The sequence below is a fragment of the Carcharhinus amblyrhynchos genome, chromosome 1 (genome assembly GCF_965287045.1).
Source record: "Carcharhinus amblyrhynchos chromosome 1, sCarAmb.v2.hapA, whole genome shotgun sequence".
Classification (NCBI taxonomy): Eukaryota; Metazoa; Chordata; class Chondrichthyes; order Carcharhiniformes; family Carcharhinidae; genus Carcharhinus; species Carcharhinus amblyrhynchos.
The window spans coordinates 41,261,069-41,285,860 of NC_137324.1; the positions used below are offsets into that span (position 1 = coordinate 41,261,069).

Here is a 24,792-nt window from a genome sequence, read left to right on the forward strand (position 1 = left end):
TCTTTACATAGACTCCTGTCAGGTCTGCTTTATACAATTTCATCTCTAACCTCCTTTAGACAGTATCCTGTCAGGTTTCTCCTTTATACAGCATCCTGTGAGATCCTTTTCATAGAATTTTGCTGAAGATTTATACAGTATTCCTGTCAGATCCTGTTTATACAGTCTCCCTTAAATCCTCTTTATATAGTGTAAGATACAGTATATATTGGATGGTAGATGGGAAAATATTAAATCATTGGGCAGCATGGTGGCACAATGGTTAGCACTGTTGCCTCACAGCACTGGGGACCTGTGTTCAATTCTGGCTTTGGGTCACTGTCTGAGTGTAGCTTGTGCATTCTCCCCGTGTCTGTGTGGGTTTCCTCTGGGTGCTTCGGCTTTGTCCCACTGTCCAAAGATGTGGAGATTTGGTTGATTGGCCCTGATAAATTGCCCAGCGTGTCTCGGGATGTGTAGGTTAGAAGGATTAGTGGGGTAAATGTGTGGAGTTGTGGGGATAGGGCCTGGGTGGAATTGTTGGCAGAACAGGCTTGATGGGCTGAATGGCCTCCTTCTGCACCGTAGGAATTCTATGATCTGATTTGGGTTGTACATACAAGAATGAAGGATATTTCCTGTGGGATAAACAATCTATGTTGAGAAAAGCAACAATCATATTTTGATGATTCCCAGCTTGCTTCTCTGTCTGTGTGGAGTCTGCATGTTCTCCTCGTGTCTGCGTGGGATTCCTCTGGGTGCTCCGGTTCCTGGTTAGGTGAATTGGCCATGTTAAATTCTCCCTCAGTGTACCTGAACAGGCGCTGGAGTGTGGTGACTAGGAGATTTTCCCAATAACTTAATTACAGTCTTAATGTAAACCTACCTGTGACACTAATAAATAAACTTAAACTTTAGATTAATTATTAAGAATATCAACAGGATGTTTGTAGCGCATATGTTATAGATTTCAAGAATTATTAATTGTCTCGTGTAGCCTGTGTATATGTTTACTTCTGGTCTGTAAACACTCCTTCATGTTGTGACAATAGGCTCAATTTTACAGAATTTTGATTTTGATTTGATTGATTATTGTCACATGTATTAACATATAGTGAAAAGTATTGTTTCTTGCATGCTATACAGACAAAACATACCGTTCATAGAGAAGGAAATGAGAGAGTGCAGAATATAGTGTTACAGTCATAGCTAGGGTGTAGAGAAAGGTCAATTTAATGCAAGTTAGATCCCTTCAAAAGCAGCAGGGAAGAAGCTGTTCTTGGGTTGGCTGGTATGTGACCTCAGACTTTTGTATCTTTGTCGCGATGGAAGAAGGTGGAAGAGAGAATGTCCAGGGTGCGTGGAGTCCTTAATTATGCTGGCTGTTTTGCCGAGGCAGTCGGAAGTGCAGCCAGAGTCAATGGATGGGAGGCTGGTTTGCATGATGGATTGGGCTACATTCACGATCTTTTACTGCTTCTTGCAGTCTTGGACAGGAGCCATACCAAGTTATGACGCAACCAGAAAGAATGCTTTCTATGGTGCATTTGTAAAAGATGGCGAGAGTCGGAGCTGACATACCAAATTTCATTAGTCTTCTGAGATAGTTGGTGGGCTTTCTTAACTATTGTGTCGGCACAGGGGGACTAGGACAGTTGTTGGTGATCTGGACACCCAGAAACTTGTATTTCTCGCCTCCCCTTCCTCCCCCATTGCAAAGGTTGGTTCCAATCTGAGTGCCTTAAAAAAATGGTTGCCAAGAGGAACTTCAGCCCTCAGTGGGAATATGACCTGCCCTCGAGAGCATCCAACCTGTCTAATTGGCCATCAGCTCTGGCAGTGCCAGCAGTGCTAGAACTCAGTAGTGAGCACTGCTGGGACTGCAAACAGTCACCAGGAAGAAGAAAAATGCATCCCAGGTTTTTATGGCTGGAGCCCTTGGGAGGGAGTGAAGGGGATGAGGGGATACGTTTTAGGAGGCAGGTGCCCCCGAAGCACACGGAGCATCCCCCCACAACAATGGGGGATTTGTGATTCATAGAATCATAGAAACCCTACAGTGCAGAAAGAGGCCATTTGGCCCATCAAGCCTGCACTAAGAACAATCTCATCCATGCCCTATCCCCATAACCCCACATATTTTCTCTGCTAATCTCCCTCACACTAAAGGACAATTTAGCTTGTCCACTCCACGTTTAGATGTAGCTCTTGAGGTGAAAGGGATCAAGAGATATGGTGGGAAGGGGGATCAGGATATTGAATTTGATGATCAGCCATGATTATAATGAGTGGTGGAGCAGGCTTGAAGGACCTTTTAGTTGCTGTGTTTCGATGACGGAAGTGAGGATGGTGTGTTTAACTGTGTCAAAGAGAGTAGACAGGTCAGGATGAATAAAAAGGGATATTTTATCTTTGTTGCAATTATACAGGATGTCATTTGTGACTTTGATGAGGGCTGTTTCAGTAATCAAGGCCTTCTCCTGTTATTAAATAATCCAGATTTAGAAAGACAAATGCAACATACAATAATTCCTCAAATACTCTTTACTCACTTTTCAGCATGTCTGCTTGATATAGCATTCTGGCAGATCCCCATTTTTGACATGAACCCAAAGATCTTTTCGATAGAGCAGCTGAGCCCTGTCAGATTTGTTTTATAGCATTTAATAAGTTTTGTATTGCATTCTATCAGATCACCTTGATAGAATAGCTGTCAAGACTACTTTTTGTACAGTGCCCTACCATTCCTCTTTGTATAGTATTGTGTCAGGTGGTCATTAAACAGAATCTTAGCACATCTCCTTTATCCTGAATCTGATTCAGACCGCTTTGTTCAGAATCCTGTCAGATCCTCAGACAGATTTGGGGCCAATCCACTTTGTATTGTACCCCTCATATTGGCCTTGCATAAATTTCAGTCAGATGTTCCTTTTATTGTACCCTGTCAGATTCCTTCTTCACTTCATAGCACTCTTAGCACTCTGGTCGATTTGCTTTATTCACTGTGCAGTCAGATTCTTTTGATGCAATATATTTTAGAAATGATTCCATCTTTATATATATAAAACCCACTATAACCCCGAATTTTAGGCTGTTTTCACATAGCACCTGACCAGATTCTTTTCGCTTTCTGTCGTATCCTGTCACATTCTCTTCTTAATGTAGACTGACAAATTCTCTTTCCATAATTTCTTCTCACATCCTCCCTCACAGAACCTTGTCAGGTGGTCCTTTTACAAGGACCAGTCATATCCACTTTCTATAGAATCTTGTCAGATCCACTTTAAGCAGCATTCTGTCAGATTCTCCTCATAAATATCTGAATAGATCTTCTTTATGTGGAATTCTATCAGATCCTCTTTGCACATTATCCTTTAAGAAGCTCTGCTCATAGTATTCTTGCAGATCTGCTTTTGGTAACATAACAGGATTTCTTATTTAGTCAAGGGTAATAAACGTTACAAAATTAATGGGAGTAGGTGGAGCTAAGATAATCTGTGACAACAGAATAGGGAAAATGGCTCAAAGGGTTGATAACCAATTACTTAACTGTGCTTTATGTGGCCTCACAGCACCAGGGACACAGGTTCAATTCTGCTCTCAGCTGTGTGAAGTTTGCACATTCTGCCTGTGTCTGCATTGGTTACCTCCAGGTGCTCTGGTTTCCTCCCACACTCCAAAGGTTTATTGGTCATGTTAAATTGCCCCTTAGTGTCAGGAGGATTAGCAGGATAAATAGGTGGGGTCACAGGGATAGGGATTGTTGTCAGTGGAAGCTCAATGGGCTGAATGGCCTCTTTCTGCACATTAGGGATTCTATGATTATATGGTTCTAGCCCCTACAAGGTGTCTGGCATTCAGCCGCTCAAGTCTGTTGCTCTGTTGGCCCAAGGCTGTTCTGAAATTCAACTCCATGCCCTTACCCCTCTTACTCAACAAAAATCTGATGGTTGCAATCTTGAAAATCTCAATTCTTCCATCATCTGCTGCACTTTGGAGAAGGGCTCAAGATTTCTGCAGTCCTTTCCGTGAAAAATTCACTCCCAAAAGATCTCACTCCTAAAAGTCTTAGCTCTAATTTACAGACGGCGTCCTTTTGTTCTACATTTACTCACCAGAGGAAATAATTTCCCTTTATCTACCATATCGAGCGATAAAATTGAGGCTTACAACGCAAAATGCAATCATGAGGCATCTAGAAAGTTTAATAGCAAGGTGAAAAGTCAAATTGGAAGAGCTAAAATGGAATAAGAAGAGGCTATCAGATAATATAAACAGGTAATAGTAAGCATATAGAATGAAAAACAGTTAACACAGAGGGGAGGAGCATTTAAGGATGAAGGAGTGAAATGTAGAAAAGAAATTTGTTCTGAAAAAAACTCAAAAATCAGAACTGATTTCATAAAAGCAAGAATGTGTGACTAATTTGCTACTTGTCAGCTTGGACTGACAAGTGTCACGTAACATTCGTGCCATACAAGTACCAGGCAATGATCATCTCCAACACAGAGATCTAACCATCGCCCCTTATTATTCAATGGCATTACTATTGCTGAATCCCCGACTTTCTACATCCTGAGGGTTAACATTGAACAGAAAATGGCCATATAAATACTGTGGTTACTAGAGTAGGTCAAAGGCTAAGAATCCTGCAGTGACCTCCTGATCTCTGCAAGGCACAAATCAGGAGTGTGATGGACTTTTCTCCACTTGCCTGGATGAGTGCAGCTCCAACAACACTCAAGGAGCTTGACACCACCCAGGACAAAGGAACCCGCTTGACTGCTACTCGTTCAACAACCAATCACTCCATCCACCACCGACAAACAACAGCAGTCATACGTACCAGCTACAAGATGCATTGCAGGAACTCACCAAGATTGGGCAGCACCTTCCAAACTTATGACCACTATCATTTAGAAGGGGAAGAGTAGCAGATCCCTGAGAACACCACCGCTTGGAGGTTCCCCTCCAAGTCACTCAGCACGCTGACTTAGAACTATATTGCCATTCTTTCACTGTCGCTGGGTCAAAATCCTGGAACTGCCTTCCTAACAGCACTATGGGTGTAGCTACATCTCAGGGACAGCAGAAGTTCAAGAAGGCAGCTCATCACCACCTAGTGAAGGGCAACCAGAGATGGGCAATAAATGCTGATGTAGCCAGCAATGTCCACATCCTATAAAATTATTTTTTTTTAAATTTAATAGCTGTCTCAGAGAACTAGCATGTGAACAAAGGGCCAAATCATCATCTTTTGTGCTGTACAATTCTAACTCAAGTTGGAAGATAAATCATTGGGCCTTGAGGGTAGGAATACTAAGCCACAGAAAAACATCAGTGAGGAGATATTGTCTAGCGACAATTATTCAATTTTGATTGTTAGAACATGGAAGGCTTTGACGCAGGGCTTTTCTCAAGAAGAGACAACTTCATCTTTTAAGGGAAATTCAGGTAAATATTTTAACAAAATGTGATACAAGACAATGGGCAGCAAGCAAATTAGTTTTGACAGAGAACCAGAATAAACATAATGAGCCTACAGTAGCACAGTGGTTAGCATTACTGCCTTACAGTGCCAGGCACCTGGGTTCAATTCCCAGCTTGGGTGACTGTCTGTGTACAGTTTGCATGTTCTCCCCGTGTCTGTGTGGGTTTCCTCCGGGTGCTCCGGTTTCCTCCCACATTCTAAAAGATGTGCTGGTTAGGTGCATTGACCCAAACAGGTGCCGGACTGTGGCGACCAGGGGAATTTCACAGTAATTTCATTGCAGCGTTAATGTAATCCTTATTTGTGACTAATAAATAAATAAACTTTAATTCTCTTTATACAGCAGACTTTTTATGCAGTATCTTCATAAAAGGATAACATCAGATTGCCATGGCAATCCTGCCCTGTCCTCTGGTTTAATATTTACCCAGATGATGCTTTACAATTTCCTGCTTAATCCTTCTTTTACACTATCCACTTTGATCTTCTTCTGATAATATCATGCTAGATTTATGCCTTCTGTTATGTTGTACTATCAGTGCCTCTTTGTATAATATCCTGTCAGGTCCTTTTCACATATAATCCTGTCAGCATGTCTTTGTGCAGTATCCATGCCAGACTGCTATTGTATCCTTTGGGTGGAATCTTCTGCTTTTGCTGCTGGTGAGCTTGGGAGATGGGAAAGGCATAAGATTAGGCAGGATGATGGTGTACCTGCACCCCACCGTATTTCCACCCCTGCCAGAATTAAGTTCAGGGCAGGAAGGCCCATGGTCACCCTTTTTGTGCTGCCTCCAATTGAGGCCTTTAAGTAGCCAACTAATGACCGCTTTAGGACATCATCTCGCCACTGTCAATATCAACCCAGAAATAGGCTGGTCTGTGACCATGCAATGTGTTCACATCCCTCCATTGCCTTTGCCTTCTCCTGCCACTGGGTCTCCCCTGCCATTGGGACTCACCCCCCCCCCCCCCCGCCCCCCACCACCCTGCAACCAGGCATCCCCCCTGACTAGATCTCCCCCAACCCCAACCAGGTCCTCACCACACCCACCCTCACACCTGGTCTCTCCTGCTTTTCTGTCTCCATCTTTTCCCACTTCCCCTATCACGCACCCCCCCCCCCCCTCACCCCCCTTCTCCCGGACAGGTGTCCCCCACTGTTCTGATTCCCTCCCCAACTGGGTACCCCCACCTTTCTGATCCCGCCTCGCCACCCTCACCACAACTTCACATAGATAGTGACTCGAGCTAGGAATCGAAGCTGGGTCTCTGGTGCTGTGAGGCAGTAGTGCTAACACATTGTGCCACCGTGCCGCTGAATTAGACACTTAGGGATATAGATCACTGATATTTGTATACATTTGATCTCACTATGAATTAAAATTCATGTTTGTAAATCACTTGTCGCTGTCCGATCACCACTGATTGGTGACAACAAAGGCATATCTAACATTAGGGACGCATACAGAGCCACCTCCATCCCCTCTCTGCGATGTGATCATCTCAATGCATGTGATTTCCTCACACTGACAGGACTCAGTAATGATACAGGGAATTCTCATACCAAACCCCCATGCCCCCGAGGCAGTGTCAGGACAGATAAGTGACTGCACAACATCACTTTGAAATGACCCAAGCCATAGAAAGTCTGCGAGCTGCCAGCAGGCAGACAGGAGTCAGACATTCACAGTATCTCCCAGTAGCATCAGAGGCCCTTCTTCACACCCCCTTCACGGAGGGGGCTCCAACAAGCATCATCATGTGGCTGTCCAGGCTGTGTGGCACAGAACAGAGTCCCACACCCCAACACTTACAGACTCCCCCCCACTCCAATATCACAGCTCCCCACTTTGTGACCTCCCAGGCACCAGCCAACCTCATAGACCCCAGAGTACAGTCTTACAGAACCCTAACCCCCCCAGAGGTTAGTCACAAACCCCCAACAGCTCCCCTCTTCTGATTACCATTCCTCCAGAGCTTCTTCGGCCCCCTCAGCCCTTGGCCTCCCTGGTCGATCCTGGTGACTTTTGCATTCACCTCCAACCTCCCTCTTAGAAGCCACAATGTCAGGTTTCTGTCTTTCAGGAGCAGTAGTGATCTCACATCGGGTGGGAAGATACGAGAGCGGACGTGTATCAAGACGCCTGCGAAAGAGATGCTATTGCATGTGAATCAGGCTCATGCTCTTCCTGGGCAGGAGACTGATTGCTTCATCGGAGGGGAGCTGGCAAGGTCACAAACTGAAATCTCAGGATTGAAGATCACGTTTTTGACACCTCGTGAGAATTAGTGGCCATTACAGAAATTGTGCCTGCGGCTAATGTGGCTGTAAATCATGGCAATGTCTTTGGACCACCGCTGTTTCTAGTTCTTTCACCATTTAGAAAGAGTCCTGTAATACCTGTTCCAGGTCCAAAGTGAATTACTTTGCGTCTTTGTACACTGAAATCCAAATGCCATAGTCTTGCCCATTCATTTAATCTGGTGACATCACTCTGTAATTTTGTACTTCCAGCTATGCTTTTTACAATTCTCCCCATCAGAAAATTTGGATGTGTGTCTTTCCATTCCATCATCTGAGTTATTAATTGTTGAAGCCCCAGCTCAGACATTAACAAATGACACAAAGCTGGGTGGGAGGGTGAGCTGTCAGGAGGATGCAAGGATTCCTCAGTGTGATTCGGACAAGTTGAGTGAGTGGGCAAGTGCATGGCAAATATAGTGTAATGTTGATAAATGTGAGGTTATTCACATTAGTAGCAAAAACAAGGAAGCAGATTATTATCTGAATGGCTATAGACTGAGAGCAGGGAATGTGCAACAAGACACGGGTGTCCCCATACACCGATCGCTGAAGGTAAGCATGCAGATGCAGCAGATGGTAAAGAAGGCAAATGGTATGTTGGCCTTCATGGTGACAGGATTTGAGTACAAGAGCAAGGATGCCTTGCTGTAATTATACGGGCCACACCTGAAATATTGTGTGCAGTTTCATCTGAGGAAGGATATTCTTGCTATTGAGGGAGTGCAGTGAAGGTTTATCAAACTCATCCCTGGGATGGCGGGTCAGAAAAATGGGGAGACATTGAGCTGGTTAGGAACTTGTTCTCTGGAGTTTAGAAGAATGAGGGGGGAATTTCATAGAAACCTATAAAATTACAGATTAGATGTAGGAATGAAGTTCCTGCTGGTGGGGGAGGGGGAGTTCAGAACCAGGGATCAGAGGCTAAGAATATGAGGTAAACTATAAAGGACAGAGATGAGGAGAAATTCCTTCACCGAGAGAATGGTGGGTCTGTGGAATTCGCTGCCACAGAAAGCAGTTGAAGCCAAAACACTGTATGTTTTCAGGAAGAAGTTAGATGTAGCTCTGGGGGTAGAGGCAATCAAAGGATATGGGAAGAAGGCAAGATCAGGCTATTGAGCTGGATGATTAGCCATGATCATATTGAATGGTGGAGCAGGCTCGAAGGGCCGAATAGCCTACTCCTGCTCCTATTTTCTACATTTCTATGTTTTATGGGTCACCACCACTTGTCGCATCCTGCCAATTACCGTACCTGTCTATTATTCTTACTCTGTCTCCTGCCACTCAGCCAATTTCTTAAGGAGGTCAATAATTTTCTTTCTCTTCCATTAACTTCAAGTTGAGCTGACAGTCTGTGACGAGAGACTTTTATCAAATGTCTCCTGGAAGTCCAAATAAATAACATCTATGGATATTTCCTGTCCATCACTTCAGTCGCCTCCTCAAAAAAATCAGTCAGGTAGGGAGTCATGACCTACCTTTTACAAAGCTGTCCCAATTCTCTCTGATCAGCTGAAATTTTTCAAGGTGTTCAGTCACCCTATTCTTAACCATACTCCATTAATTTCCTGACAGCAGATGTTAAGCTAACTGGTCTATAATGCACTGGTATCCCTTTGTCATCTTTCTGAACGAGCTGAGTGCACTCCAAATTTTCCCAATTTAAAGGAAGGGTTTCAAAATCACGAGTCATAAAATCATAGAATCCTGCAGTGCAGAATGAGACCATTCGGTCCATTGCGTCTGCATCAACCTCAATCCCACCCAGGCCCTATCCCTATGAACCCATGCATTTACCCTAGCTAGTCCCCCTGACATTAAGGGGCACTTTGGTATGGCCAATCCACCTAACCTGCGAATCTTTGGATTCTGGGAGGAAATTGTAGCACCTGGATGAAACTCATGCAGACATGGGGAGAACATGCAAACTCCACACAGAGAGTGACCCAAGCTGGGTCCCTGGCTCTGTGAGGCAGCAGTGCTAACCACTGTGCCATCATGCTGCCCCAAGTCCTTTGCAAAATTATGGTTGGAGAATTTCTCACCCATTTTCCTTAGAGCCCTGGTATGGAAAGTTCTTTGCCCTTTAGTGTCATGATTTCCTTTGTTATCGTATTTCTGGAAATCTGCCAGACTGTAATTTTATTTTAGTTAATTTTGGTAAGTCGTCTTTCTAGTTTGCTGACACAAAATAATTATTCAACATGCTCATTTTTCCTTACTTTCATTGACAATATTACTGTCATCAGTTTTCAAGATTCTGACATTGCTCCTGGCCACCCTCCTTCTTTCTAATGTAATTGTAAAAGTTCTTTCTGTTGATTTTTATATCCTCTGCAAATTAATTTAATTCTCCTTTTCTTTAATTCTTACAATCTGTTTTGTCATGATTTGCTTTTTCTTGTACTTTTCAGACACCAGGATCTGTTTTAATTTTTGCTCCTGTGTTAGTTTTCTTCGAGTTTTACGTTGCCTCTTATCACTTTAGACAATATTTTGTCCCCTTCTTGCCCCTAATGGACATGGGCGCTTTGTGTCATGTTGAAGTCGCTTTTGAAAACCTTCCACTGATCTTAGAGTCCATGGAATCCCTGTGCAGAAAGAGGCCATTCAGCCCATTAGGTCTGCACCGGCACTTCCGAAAGAGCATCTTACGCAGGCCCTCTTCTCACCCTATCCCTGTAGCCACACACATTTACTGTGGCTAATTCACCTGACCTACACATAAGAACATAAGAACATAAGAACATAAGAAATAGGAGCAGGAGTAGGCCATCTGGCCCTTCGAGCCTGCCCCGCCATTCAATAAGATCATGGCTGATCTGTCGTGGCTCAGTTCCACTTTCCCGCCCTCTCCCCATAACCCTTAATCCCCTCTCTTATCAAAAACCCATCAACCCGCTTCTTAAAAATATTTAGCGAGGCAGCCTCCACCACTTCAACGGGCAGAGAATTCCAGAGATTCACCACCCTTTGAGTGAAGAAGTTCCTCCTCAACTCCGTTCTGAACTGCCCCCCCTTTATCTTGAGGCTGTGCCCCCTAGTCCTACTGTCTTTTTTGAGCGGGAAGAGTCTTTCCACCTCTATCCTATCCATCCCATTCATCATCTTATACGTCTCAATGAGATCTCCCCTCATTCTTCTAAACTCTAACGAGTACAAGCCTAGTTTATTCAGCCTCTCCTCATAGCTCAACCCCCTCAACTCCGGTATCAGCCTAGTAAACCTCCTCTGCACTCCCTCCAAGGCCAAAATATCCTTGCGCAGGTGCGGCGCCCAAAACTGCACACAGTACTCCAGCTGCGGCCTCACCAATGCCCTATACAGCTGCAGCAAGACCTCCCTACTTTTATATTCAATCCCCCTCGCTATGAAGGCCAGCATCCCATTCGCCTTCCTGACCACCTGCTGCACCTGCAGGCTGGGTTTTTGCGACTCATGCACAAGGACCCCGAGGTCCCTCTGCACCGCATCTTGGGACACTAAGGGGCAATGATCAATCCACTTCACCTGCACATCTTTGGACTGTGGGAGGAAACCCACTCAGACACAGGAGAACACGCAAACTCCACACAGATGGTCACCCAAGACTGGAATCAAATCCGGGTCCATGGTGCTGTAAAGCAGCAGTGATAACCACTGTGCCACCCATGGTGAGAGGAATTTTCCCATAATTTCTCACAGTCTGACTGAAAACCAACTGGAATTTCTTCAGACGCACTGTTGAGTTTTCCGACCAGGTTTCCTGGGGTGCTCTGATAAAAAAAAGTCAGTTTTATGCCATCCGTATGGTGGGGTGGGGCCTGATGGACCTAGCAAAACTGCTCCACAGAGATCGGGGCACCATCTTTAAAGCACATCCCAATCATAACTGACCTTAAATTACCACCAGATGCCCCCATCCCCACACCACTCATCCCACCACCAAGGTATCAGGGGCTCGCTCTCTCAATGGTACAGTTATCAGAGGTCCAACCCCTACTGCACAATTATTGGGGACTCTCCCCACTCCACAACTACCAGTGCAGTATTGCTGCCACTTCTCCCCCCCAATGCCCTCTACCCTTCCAATGCCCAGCCTCCCTGTCACTGCAAGTTACCCACTGTTAATGGCTGCTCTCCTAAAATTGCCAAAACTCCCTCTTCAAAGGCCTTGGAGCTCTGCCACACCCCACCACACATAATGGGAAACCCCCTCCTTTTGAACTCCCCAGAGACCCAGCTCCTGCTCCTGTCCCCGACACAAGGTGGCAGAGGCTGGCAATGTCCAGATGTGTCCCTGTCCCCAAAGGGGTATATTTATCATTACGTCCTGGGAGAGGGCGGAAATCCCCTGAACTGATTCGCAGCTTTAATTACCTATTCTAAACCTTGCTGGTGTGACTTCACATCGGTGAGCTATGAATATTAACTTGAGGGTGGATCATGTGGCAGGGGGGTACTTGATAATAATATTAACATTTATTTAAATATATTACAATGAGGTTCTCGAACTTTGTCAGCGGAAACTTTATTACGTCATTGGCAAAGGACGTGGAAAATTGGGAAATGTGGTCTCGCAGGCGAGAATCCCGTCTCCTAATTCTCACAGGAGTTTGTGCCTATGTCACTATTCCCACTGTTTGCTATCGCGGGCTTATAGTTCCACACATAATCTTTTCTGCCTGTCCACAGGCAACTGCACCCTCAACCCCTCCAAGTTACTAATGTCCTTCTGACCTAAGGTCATATTTATCTGAATGTCCTGCTTATTCCTCCTGCTAGGACACTGGTTGCAGTCCGGTTGGGCTGGAGCCTGTCCCAAAAAGAAGTTCCTTCCTGTCTCAATACTGATGTTAGCGTCCTATGAAGTGGGATCCCTTTCCCAACACCGCTCCTTCAGTCACATGTTCACTTTGCTCATAAGCTTGTACCAATGCCATTTGCACATGGCTCAGTGACTTTAGATATTGGTGTATATCTTTGAGGCCTCAAAAAATCCCTCTGAAAATGGGGGTTGGCTGAAGTGCCAATTATAAAAGCAAGCCACGAGTACAGGTAGTTACCATCTTTGTTATTAATTACATGGGATCTGCATGTCTTAAACTCCTTTCCCAAGACCACCTGTCTCACCTGCTTGATCCCTTGCACCCAATTATTTGTAAAACATTCATTTGTGGAGTGAAAAATTGAGGCTGACTACCACTAGACTGTTGTGACTGAAAAGGGGATCGAATTATACGCTTGAGTATATGCAAAAGGGTTTTGGGGCTCAAAAATGGGGCTGTCGTAAATACGGGGTTGATTTAAATGCTGTTATCGATGGTAATAATCATAGTGATTATAACACTTAAGGTGTGTTTTTTTTGTTTAGTTCCTCTGTTCCGGTGCTCTCCAAACAGGACCTCTTATCAGTTTTATTGGCCCCATCTTGGATCAGGGCAACTGGGTCCATCTCCAAAATCCTTTCAAGTCAGTTTGAGATGTTGACAATATATCATGTTGACTCTCAATTCTGTTTAAAAATGGATGCTAACTGTTCCCCCTAATTATTGAACTTCACTACCTTCCCTTTATGCTTTCCTCTCCTCTCAGCTTTGAACAACTTCCTGCTCCCAGGAGCCACGAACCAAATTCTTCTGACAGTTTTTTTAATGAATTCATTGGATGTGGGATTTGTTGGCTGGGCCCTTGGAGTGAGTGGCTTACAAGTCCATCACATTGTTATAGGTCTGGAGTCACATGTAGGCCACATTTATTTCTCTAAGGGACAAACCCAAATGGGTTTTTCCAACAAGCAATATAGAATCTCTGCAGTGAAGAAGGAGGCCATTTGGCCCATCAAGCCTGCGCCAATAATGATCCCACCCAGGTCCTATGCCTGTGACCCCGTATATTTACCCTGCTAATCCCCCTGACACCAGTGGACAATTTATCATGGCCAATCCACCTAATCTGCACATCTTTGGACTGTGGGAGGAAACCGGAGCACCTGGAGGAAACCCATGCAGACACGGAGATAATGTACAAACTCCACACAGACCGTGACCCAAGCCAGGAATTGAACCCAGGTCCCTGGTGCTGTGAGGCAGCAATGCTAACCACTGTGCCACCCATGGTCATCATTAGATTTTTAATTTGAGATTTTTACTGAATTCAAATTTTGCCCCGGTGGGATTCGAACTTAGGTCCCCAGAGCGTTACACTGGGTCTCTGGATTACTGGTCCGGTGACAACATCACTATGCCACCGCCTCCGCTGTGAGCAGTGATAATGACAAGTCCTCTTCATTATTCTCAGAGCTGACAAATACTATATGTCCATCAGTTTATGCAGAGGCACATTATCTTATGATGTGGAACTTACTGTCTGAAAGGGTGGTTAAAGCTGATTTAATAATATCTTTAAAAAGCAAATTAAATCAACATATGAAATGAAAGAAATTACTGGGTGATGGGGAATGAGCAAGGCGGAACTAAAAAATCATATGGCAACACTGTGCTTGTACGTACAGTGAAACAGCTCAGAAACATAAATTCCCCCTCAGATTACTATCTGACAATTATGAGAGGGTTGTGATTATTTTTAGGTAACGCAGATTTTGAGCATTGCGCGTCTTTCCAAGAAAGTTTAGGGCTGTTGACGTAATCTTTACACGAGTTAAATCTCCAGCAAACTCTGTTGCTGAAGAAAATGAAGAGCTATCGCTTAGGGAGCACAACTTTATCAACAGCGTCCCTCCAAATCTTGTGAATGAACTGGACAACACTAACCTTTACGAGCCGAGAACACTGGAAATTGAGAATGTCGTACAAAGTGCTCTTGGATAAATATTTAATCAGACAGTTCTGAAGTGTCTTTTAAAAATGTTTGAAAGGACCTGATGTTCTGACTGACACAATGCCAAGCATGACGGCGATCATACTTTGGCTGTTGATTGGGAATGACGGCGTAACCCTTTTGCCGCCACCTGTAATGGTGCGTTCGCCTTGACCGGGCACATGTCAGCGAGGAAATGAGGGTGGATTACTGCCTCAAACGTACCCGCTGCATAATTCATGTCAGAGTGAGCAGCTGCTGGTGCTGAGCATCTGACAGAATCAAAGGGAATATTTCAGAAAACTTCTGCTGGCTTCCTTTCAGCTAATAGGCGGATACAACAACGTACTGGAGTAGCAACTTGCAGCTCTGGCATCAAATGGAATGCTAACGTGACACATGCAGAAGATATTGCAAATGAGGGAAAAAAAATAAATGCTTTGAGAGTCCACAGCTACAGATGTTTGCGACTGAAGAATTCTCTACAGAGTAATATTAATGACAGTAGTGGGAAAAAAAAAAGCTCACTTCTAAAAAAAAAATATTTTGGCTTTGAAACGGAACAGAAGGTGGAAACTCTACTGAATGATAAAACTAGGGCAGTGTTTTAAATGTCGCTGGTATACATAATCAACGCCTTAAACGTGCTCAACGTACTGCTTTTACATACTCTCAGTCACCCTTCCTCCTGCAATCCTGCAAGTTCGTAAAACCCACGCCTGGCATCGCCAATTTTAGCTGGTTTTCCTCTCATAGTTGAAGGAGTTCCTTCTTCTTTGTCTACGTTGAAAAATTACCGTCTGAAAATAATTCACAAAATACTTTGTCCGAACCTCACTAAGTTATTACCGGAGCCCACTGAAATAGCCAGTGTGAACGGGTTCAAAGGCAAATGAGATGCTTTCCTGAGAAGAGACAGATTTGTTGCACGGGGTTTCGGAGAGTGGGAAGGTGGAGGGATTAATTGACCTTTTGGCCTTTTCCTGACCCCCCCCCCCAAAAAATATGCATATATTCCTGTTCATAAAAACAACTTTCTGAATAAATATGGATTCTCCATTTCTATTGTTGAATTATGAAAAAAAGTGAATGCGGCCAGTCATTTCCTGTTTATTCCCCTCAGTCCTAATTTATTGCATTCGACATAAATTCACCTTCTCCTTTCAATTTCCAGGGCAAGTATCAGAATCTATCCACCTTGAGATGATCCAACAGAAATCAGAGACTTGCATTCATATCATGCCTTTCACAACCTCAGGAGATGTGCAGGTTAGATTAATTGGCTGTGCTAAAAAAAAATTGCCCCCTAGTGTCCTGAGATGTGTAGGTTAGAGGGATTAGCGGGTACATATGCAGGGATATGGGGGTAGGGCCTGGGGAGGATTGTGGACGGTGCAGACTTGATGGGCCTCTTTCTGCACTGTAGGGTTTCCATGATTCTAGGAGGCCCCAAGGCACTTTTCAGCAAATGGAGTTTTGAAGTTTATCATTGTTGTAATTTAGGAAACACAGAAGCTAATTTGCACACAATAAGCTCCCAGAAACAGCAATCAGTTTGTCTGTTTCTACGATGTTAATTGAGCGGAGGTGGCAGGAGGCGGGTGGTAAATGTTGGCCAGGACAATAGGGATAAACACATCCTGCTCTTTTTCAAAACACTTCCATAGGCTCTTTTATACCCCCCCGAGAGGGCAGGCAGATCTTAACCAAAAGACGGGAAATTCGACAGTGGACTGCACTGAAACATCACCTGAGATTTACTGTCTCTGGAATGAATCATGTAAAAGGTAAAAGGTTATTTATTTGTCATAAGTAGGCTCACATTCATGCTGCAATGAAATTACTGTGAAAATCCCCTAGCTGCCACACTCTGGTGCCTGCTCGGGTACACTGAGGGAGAATTTAGCGTGGCCACTGCATCTAACCAGCACGTCTTTCGGACTGTGGGAGGGAACCGGAGCACCTGGAGGAAATCCATGCAGACATGGGGAGAACATGCAAACTCCACACAGACAGTGACCCAAGCCGGGAATCAAACCTGGATCCCTGGTGCTGTGAGACTGCAGCGCTAACCACTGTGCCACCTGACAAACTTCACACTCAGAGGTGAGAGAGTGAGAGACTGAGCCTTGGAACACACAGGTGAAATAAGACATCACACATCAGAGTCCGAGAATATAAATGTGGATAAGTAACATGAAGAGCTAGTAGAGTATTGTTTCATCCTCCAGGATTCTCGAGCCTCACCCGTCACCTGGGTCTTCTGGTCCCACTTAAAGTCAGTGGACTTTTGGCTGGTCTGCCCTATTCCCTGCAGTGGGACCCGCCACCGCAAGGCTGGAAAATCCCAGCCCTGGATTGAAATTCATCTTCCATCTCTTTTGAGTTGTAAATATTTCAGGAGGATTGCTTGGCCAGTCACAATTAAGCTTCTGGTGGCTTGAGTCCATTACATAAAATTCCATAATTCATCAGCATTCTTCAATTTTACTCAAGAAGCAGATTAAGGTGCTTAACATGGCGAATAAAGATTATGTACTCGTGCAGACTTTGGATTGCGTTTCTGAGGTTAAGATTAAAGTGCACGGCTGAGCAGATTGGTCTACGTAACTGAAAAACAAGCGTTCCATTGGTCAACACTAACTTCCCTCAGCGTGAATTACACAAACAGTCTTAAAAATATGCACATTTCGAAAAGCGTAAAGGGAATGTGGAAATGGTGGCTTATGGTCAAAATATCCAACTAAATCCTTCACAGTCACAGATCATGTGTGATACAGTTAGTTATGAGGCATGCAGTAGGAATGTCAAATATTTTTGGTATTCAATGAACCAGTGTTCTCTGTTTACATGAGTGAAATGAAATTTGTATTACAGCCCCAGAAGGATATTACAAAATGTCTCACCTGATTGGAACTAGAACCCACATTAAGTCCAGCTCATGTTGACATCCTGTACTTGAATTTCACTTGACTTGTAAAAGTAAGAATCCCAACTGATATTGTGTCTAATATCCTAGTTACTCGAATCAATCACCATCTGTACATTTCTAACTGTATAAATCCAACACGTGCATGCATTGCTAATCCCCTGTCACAATATGAAAGAGAAATGGATACAAGAAAATGTCACTGCACCATCTAACTTGGTCCACCACATTAACTCGGTTAGCCATATACAAATTTGCTATCCCAAAAGCTCATATTTCTTTGCTCTGGCAAAAATAAGGATCAATCCATTCCTTTTTGAATGCTTCGGCTCCAGCATATTCAACTTAATTATTGTTCAAAGTTTGAATGGATACAAACATGAAGACATTGACATTGGAACCACATCAAGGGATACCAATGCACACAGGCTAAACAATCATACTGAAATATTAGCTTTGGTATTTTAGCAGATGTGTTAACTAATTGCAATTAAAGAACATAGAAACTAGAAGCAGGAGAAAGCCATTCAGCCATGAGCCTGCTCTGCCATTCATCTTGATCATGGCTGAACAACAAATTCAATATCCTGATTCCTCTCCCACCCCCACCCTCCCCAATATCCCTTGATCCCTTTAGCCCCAAGAGGTATACCTAATTTCTTCTTGAAATCAGACAACGTTTTGGCCTCAACTACATTCGGTGGTAGTGAATTACACACATTCACCATCCTCTCATAGAATCACAGAACACTACAGTGCAGAAAGAGGTCCTTCGGCCCATCGAGTCTGCATTGACCACAATCCCACCCAGGCCCTACCCCCATATCCCTACATATTTTACCCACTAATCCCTCTAACTTACGCATCTCAGGACACTAAGGGGCAATTTTAGCATGGTCAATCAACCTAACCCGCGCATCTTTGTGAAATTTTTCCTCACCTCAGATTTAAAAGGTTTACCCCTTAACCTCAAATTATGACACCTCGCTCTGTTCTCCATCACCATTAGGAACGTTCTTTCCGAATCTAGCCTGTCTAACCCTGTTAGAATTTTATAAGTTTCTATAAGATCCCCTCCCACTCTTCTAAACTCCAGTGAATATAACCCGAACTGATTTAGTCTCTCCCCATATGACAAACCCTGCCATTCCAGGAATCAGCCCGGTAAACCGTCACTGTATTCCCTCTATAGCAAGAACATCCTTCTTCAGATAAGGACAGTAAAACTGCACACAATACTCCAGGTGTGGCCTCACAAATGTCTGATACAATTGCAGCAAAACAACCCTATCCCTGTATTCAAATCATCTAAATTAATACAATCTCAAGGTATCATTTCACACCAATGATTCCTACCATGAAGTTGGGCTCCTGGCCTATTGAGATTGTAATAATGCACTTTCTCTCTCCTGCTGAAGTTTTGCACAAGCCCCTTATGATTCACACAAAACTCAGAAAACCTGATGAATGGCTTCAAGAATGTTGATGCAACTTGTTAAGGTTAACAACTCAAAAAATATCTTTCAATAAAGGCCTGTAAACCATGGCTATTGCTTCAAGTTGGCTGAATCATTTCAGCTTCTTTCTGGATTTCAGGATTTTTATTAGTATTTTGAGATCATATTCTATAACTCAGTTTGCTTTCTCATGAAAAACTGAAATTCTAAGGCTGTTGGCAAGTTTAATGGTGAAAATCCTTTCTTGATTCTGGATTACAAAATATATTTCATGGCTTCCCAAAATTCTTCTATGATAGATTTTACATGCCTCACTTGCTCTACTTTCATTGTCGCATTGAAACATAGAAGATAGGTGCCTGTGGAGGCCATTGGGCCCTTTGAGCCTGCTCTGCTATTCATTACCATCATGGCTGATCGTCCAACTCAATAGCCTAATCCTGTTTTTCCCCCATAATCTTTGACTCCATTCGCCCTACATGCTATATCTAGCTGACTCTTGAATACATTCAGTGTTTTGGCATCAACTACTTCCTATGGTAATGAATTCCACAGGCTCACCACTCTTTGGATGAAGAAATGTCTCCTCATCGCCATCCTAAATGGTCTACCCTGAATCCTCAGGCTGTGACCCCTGATTCTGGACTCCACTATCATTGGAACATCCTCCTTCTTACTTCCTTCAGTGTGGACTCCAACTCCCTATGGATAGGTTACTCCCCACTCTAAGCATATAAACTCAGAATTTTCCTCTCTTAATCATCTGTGCGTCATTCTTTCTTCAATTTGGATTCTGGGAGCCGAGCCCAAAGGCTGTGAGTTCCTGCGGTTAAACTTAATATAAACGGTACTTTGGTGAGGCCATTAATCAACTGAAACATAACTTGCTTTTAGCTTACTCAGACAGTGGCGCTTGGCATTTTCTTGATAATTTTCTTGCATGGCCACAGTAACTTTGACTGAAATTTAGTGGGAACCCCATTTGCACATAAATATGGACATTTCACCGATCTTTCATTTGTGTTACAAACACTCACAAATGAAATTATCAAATACAAATATAATTCCACTCATAAATCATAGAAAATAGGAGCAGGAGGAGATCATTTGCCCCTTCAAGCCTGCTCCACCATTCATTATGATCATGACTGATCATCCAACTCAATAGCCTGATCCTGCCTTCCACCCCATATCCTTTGATCCCTTTCTCTTCAAGCGCGATCTCCAACTGCTTCTTAAAAACATTCAATGTTTCGGCCTCAATTACTTTTTGTGGTAACAAATTCCGTAGGCTGGCCACCCTCTGGGTGAAGAAGTTTCTCTTCATCTCTGTCCTAAATGGACTACCTGGTATCCTCAGACTGAGGCCTCACATAACACAGGAACATCTCTGCATCCTTTTCACAGTTCACCCTCCCATTCAGTTTTGCGGTTCCCTCATCTAAACAATTATAAATTAATGAATAGCTGAGGTCCCAGCACAGATCCCTGTGGTACCTCACTAGTCACTGCCTGCCATTTGGAAAAAAACTTGATAATTCCTAGTATTTGTTTCCTGTCTGCCAACCAGTTTTCTATCAATCTCAATACAGTACTCCCAATTTCATATGCTTTAATTTTACATGTTAATCTATTATGTGGGACTTTGTCAAAAGCCTTCTGAAAGTCCAAATAATCTACATTCACTGGGTCTCTGCATCAACTCGACTAGCTACATCCTCGAAGAATTCCAGTAAATTTGTCAAGAATGATTTCCCTTTGATAAATCCATGCTGACTCTGTCTGATTCTACCACTGTCTTCCAACTGCTCTGTTATAAAATCTTTGATAATGGATTCTATAACTTTCCACACTACAGATGTCAGGCTGACTGGTCTATAATTCCCTGTTTTCTCCCTTTTTAAATAGTTACATCAGCTGCCCTCCAATCTGTAAGAACTGTCCCGGAATCTATAGAATCTTGGAAGATGACCACCAATGCATCTACTATTTCTCGGGCCATTTTCTTAAGTAATGTGGGATGTAGACTGTCAAGCCCTGGGGATTTATCAATCCCATTAATTTCCCCGACACCATTTCTCTACTGTACTGATCTTTTTCAGTTCCTCCCTCTCACTAAAGCCTGTGATCCCCAACATTTCTGGATCTTATCTGTGTTCTACTTTGTGATGATGGAACCAAAGTATGCATTCAGTTGGTGAACAGTTTCTTTGCCTCCCCCCTCCGCCCCCATTATAAATTCCCCAGTTTCTGACTGTAAGAGAACAAAGAACAAAGAAAATTACAGCACAGGAACAGGCCCTTCCGCCCTCCAAACCTGCACCGACTATGCTGCCTGACTTAACTAAAACTCCCCATGCTTCCGGGGATCATATCCATCCACTCCCATCCTAGTCATGTATTTGTCAAGATGCTCCTTAAAACTCACTATCCTTCAAGATGCCCCATCAAAGTCACTATTGAGGCTTACATTTGATTTCACCAATCTTTTTCTCCTCACACACCTATAGAAACATTTACAGTCAGCTTTTAATGCTCATTTATTTGTTAGTCACAAGTAAGGCTTACATTAACCCTGCAATGAAGTTACTGTGGAAGTCCCCGAGTTGCCACAGTCCGACCACCTGTTCAGGTACACTGAGGGAAAATTTAGTTTGCTCAATGCACCTAACCAGCATGTCCTTCGGACTACGGGAGGAAACCCGAAGGAAATCCACACAGACACAGTGAAAATATGCACAAAGTGACTCAAGCCAAGAATCGAACCTGGGTCCTATAGCTATGAGCTGTGATGAACACTGTGCCAGTTTTATGCTCCCTGCAAGCTTACCCTCATGCTCTATTTTCCTTTAATCTGTCCCTTGGTCTTCCTTTGCTGAATTCTAAGCTGTTCTCAATCTGTAGGTCTGTTGCATAGAAACATAGAAACTAGAAGCAGGACTAGACCATTTGGCCCTTCGAGCCTGCTCTGCCATTCATTATGATCATGGCTGATCATCAAATTCAATATCCTGATCCCTCTTTCCCCTCATAACCCTTGATCCCTTTTGCCCCATGAGCTATATCTAATTTCTTCTTGAAATCAAACCAAAGATATTTATTTGACATTCTTGCTGCGTGCCTCACACATAATTGTTTTACACATGACTTGTAACTGCTAAGGATTAATTTGGATATTTTGAACATTTGCCATCACTTTCCATATTCTCTTTTATGCTTCTCAAAATGCGTATAATTTTGAGGCTTCTAAGTCTCAAAATGAGTCTTACAATGAGGGACAGTAACGTTGATGTAACTGTGATGCAAGGACATATGACAATGTCACTGGTACCTGGTGGGAAGCAGTAATGCAACCTCATGTATTGAGGTACATATAGATCTGAAATATGCAAGAATTTTTTTTACAAATAACAGTCTAAGATACCATTCATAGGCTATAAGGCAGACCTTAAATAAACCCCCTGTCGACCCTGAACCCAAGACAAAAAAAATGTGGCGGCAGCTGGTGGTTTCTGAATGTGTGAGTGTTGAGTTCTGACGCGGAGACAGTAATGAGCTGGCCCCTTGACTTTTTAACTTGAGACTCATGAGGACAACAGGGCTTGCAGGTTGGGACAGTTCCATGAATACACAGGCAGATGCATCAATCCATTAGAACTGAAACAACAACGTGCAGTATCTCACTCATCAGTTTTAATTTCCTCCAGCTTTGGCTAGACGCAGGCAGTTGACACTGAAGTGAATTTTGAGGATGAGGCAGGATGGGAATTTTAATGAGCTTTTTGTCTGTATCTATGTGGGAGGAATGTTTGTCAAAGACATGGAGACTAAGCCAAGAATAAACCATCAAAAGCCCTTTAATGTTTGAGACTCAGTGTTCAGTTGGAACACTTCCATCAGATGACTCTTTTGCTTGCCCACTAAAAAGCTGTTTGCATGACATCCTTATTAGCTATATTCTGAAGTTCAGTTCTATTTATTGTTATTTATAGTTGTGCAATATCATCATTACTCAATGGCAATTATATGATGTTTTAAAACAGAAGTAAAATGATACATTAAATAATATCAGCAGTTCATCTAATATTACCAGCTTGTGGCATTGCGAGTACATTATGATATTTAGTTGCTAAACTGATTGACAACAATGGCACTCTATCAATTGTGCAATGTTTAATTAAAATTTATTTATTAGTGTCACATGTGGGCTTGCATTAACACTGTAATGACGTTACTGTGAAAATCCCCGAGTCGCCTCTTCCCTGTTTGGATGCACAGAGGGAGAACTTAGCATGGCCAATCCACCTAACCTGCATGTCTTTCAGACTGTGCAAGGAAACCCATGCAGACATGGGGAGAAAAGTGCAGACTCCCTACAGGCAGGAATTGAACCCGGATCCCTGCAGCTGTGAGGCAGCAGTGCTAACCACTCTGCCACTGTGCTGCCTCACTGCTGAAAATAAGCAAATTGAGGTCATCAGAGCTCATGTCTTGCCCAGTACTGGCAAGTTATATTCTGAACTTCAACCTAATTTTATATTTTAAATCTGTCAACAAAATGATTGGAAAGGACAGCTGCCAAAGGACACTTTGGCTTTGTTTGTGGATTAGAACCAGTCGTGTCTCTCAAGAGGGGGCAAAATAACACTGACGGAAGATGATGCCCTTCCCTGAAACCAATCAAAGGGATATTATCTGATCGGAAGGATTCAAACTGCTTCAGACTGCAGTGATGTTAACCCACAACACACAATCCATAATGAATAGAAGCACCACTCCATATTTGGAAAAGGATTTGAACTTGTGGAAACTCATACGGTGAGGCAGCCACATTTTTGCCTGCTTTTAAAAATCAGCCAAAGGCTGTTTGACGGCAGGTCCACCAAAGCTAACAGAGCCATCAGTTTAGCCAGTGTATGAACCAGGTTCGCAAGCAAGCTGTCAGGCAGCCAGAAGCTGTGGCAGTTCACCTCAGAATCAGTCTCTCAGAGGATCGCCTGCAGGAAATACCACAATCTGCAATGACCCCTCACCTTAGAAGGCTCTCCAACTTTAAAGCAACAACCCATCCAAGAAACTTCAGAGCTGCCACGTGGGAGACTAGAGATAGCAAACCGGAGGCTGAGATAAAAATAATCTGTGCACGACCTTTAACTGCCCCCAATTTTCACCGGTATGGGATAAGGGTGTGAGCTGATGTGGCTCACAAGCTGACACTCTGCCCTCCCAATTTGGCCGACTATATTGCAGGGATAGAGGGATAGGCTTACTCTAGTCCTCAACAATTTTCATGGAATCAGGCCAGCTTTCATAGGAATCATGGTTCATAGCACCTCAGAGATGTCATGAAACATACTCTGGATGAAGGAACATTTTGAAAACTAAGTTCAAAAGGCCTAACCCATGCCAAGCTCTGTCCTCCACCCAATCCCCATGACTCTCTCACCCTCCAAGCTAAGCTATGCCCCCTCATTCAACTCCCCACAACTCCTCTTAAATTCCCTCACAAGTTATGGCACTACCATGCTCGTTCCCCCCTGTGTCGTACCAATGACTTCTGTAGTGACAATGTTTAAAAAGCTTTAAAACACAGTAATTCATTCAAAACTTTCCTCTTTTTAGAAAACTCAGCGTCAATCATCCAGTCACTTTTAAATGTCAACACTAGAAACTGCAAACACTTGAAACTTTGGCATGGTGGCACAGTGGTTAGCATTGCTGCCTCACAGCGTTAGAGGCCTGGTTCGATTCCTGGTTTGGGTCACTGTCTGTGTGAAGTCTGCACATTCTTCCTGTGTCTGCGTGGGTTTCCTCCAGGTGCTCTGGT

At 43.5% G+C, this 24,792-nt stretch overlaps 1 protein-coding gene across 7 annotated transcripts in view; it reads right to left on the bottom strand.

The window, feature by feature from the left end:
- Nucleotides 1–24,792, bottom strand: part of celf4 (CUGBP, Elav-like family member 4) — a 1,183,497-nt gene that overhangs the window by 262,511 nt on the left and 896,194 nt on the right. The gene's annotated exons all lie outside the window — the stretch shown is intronic.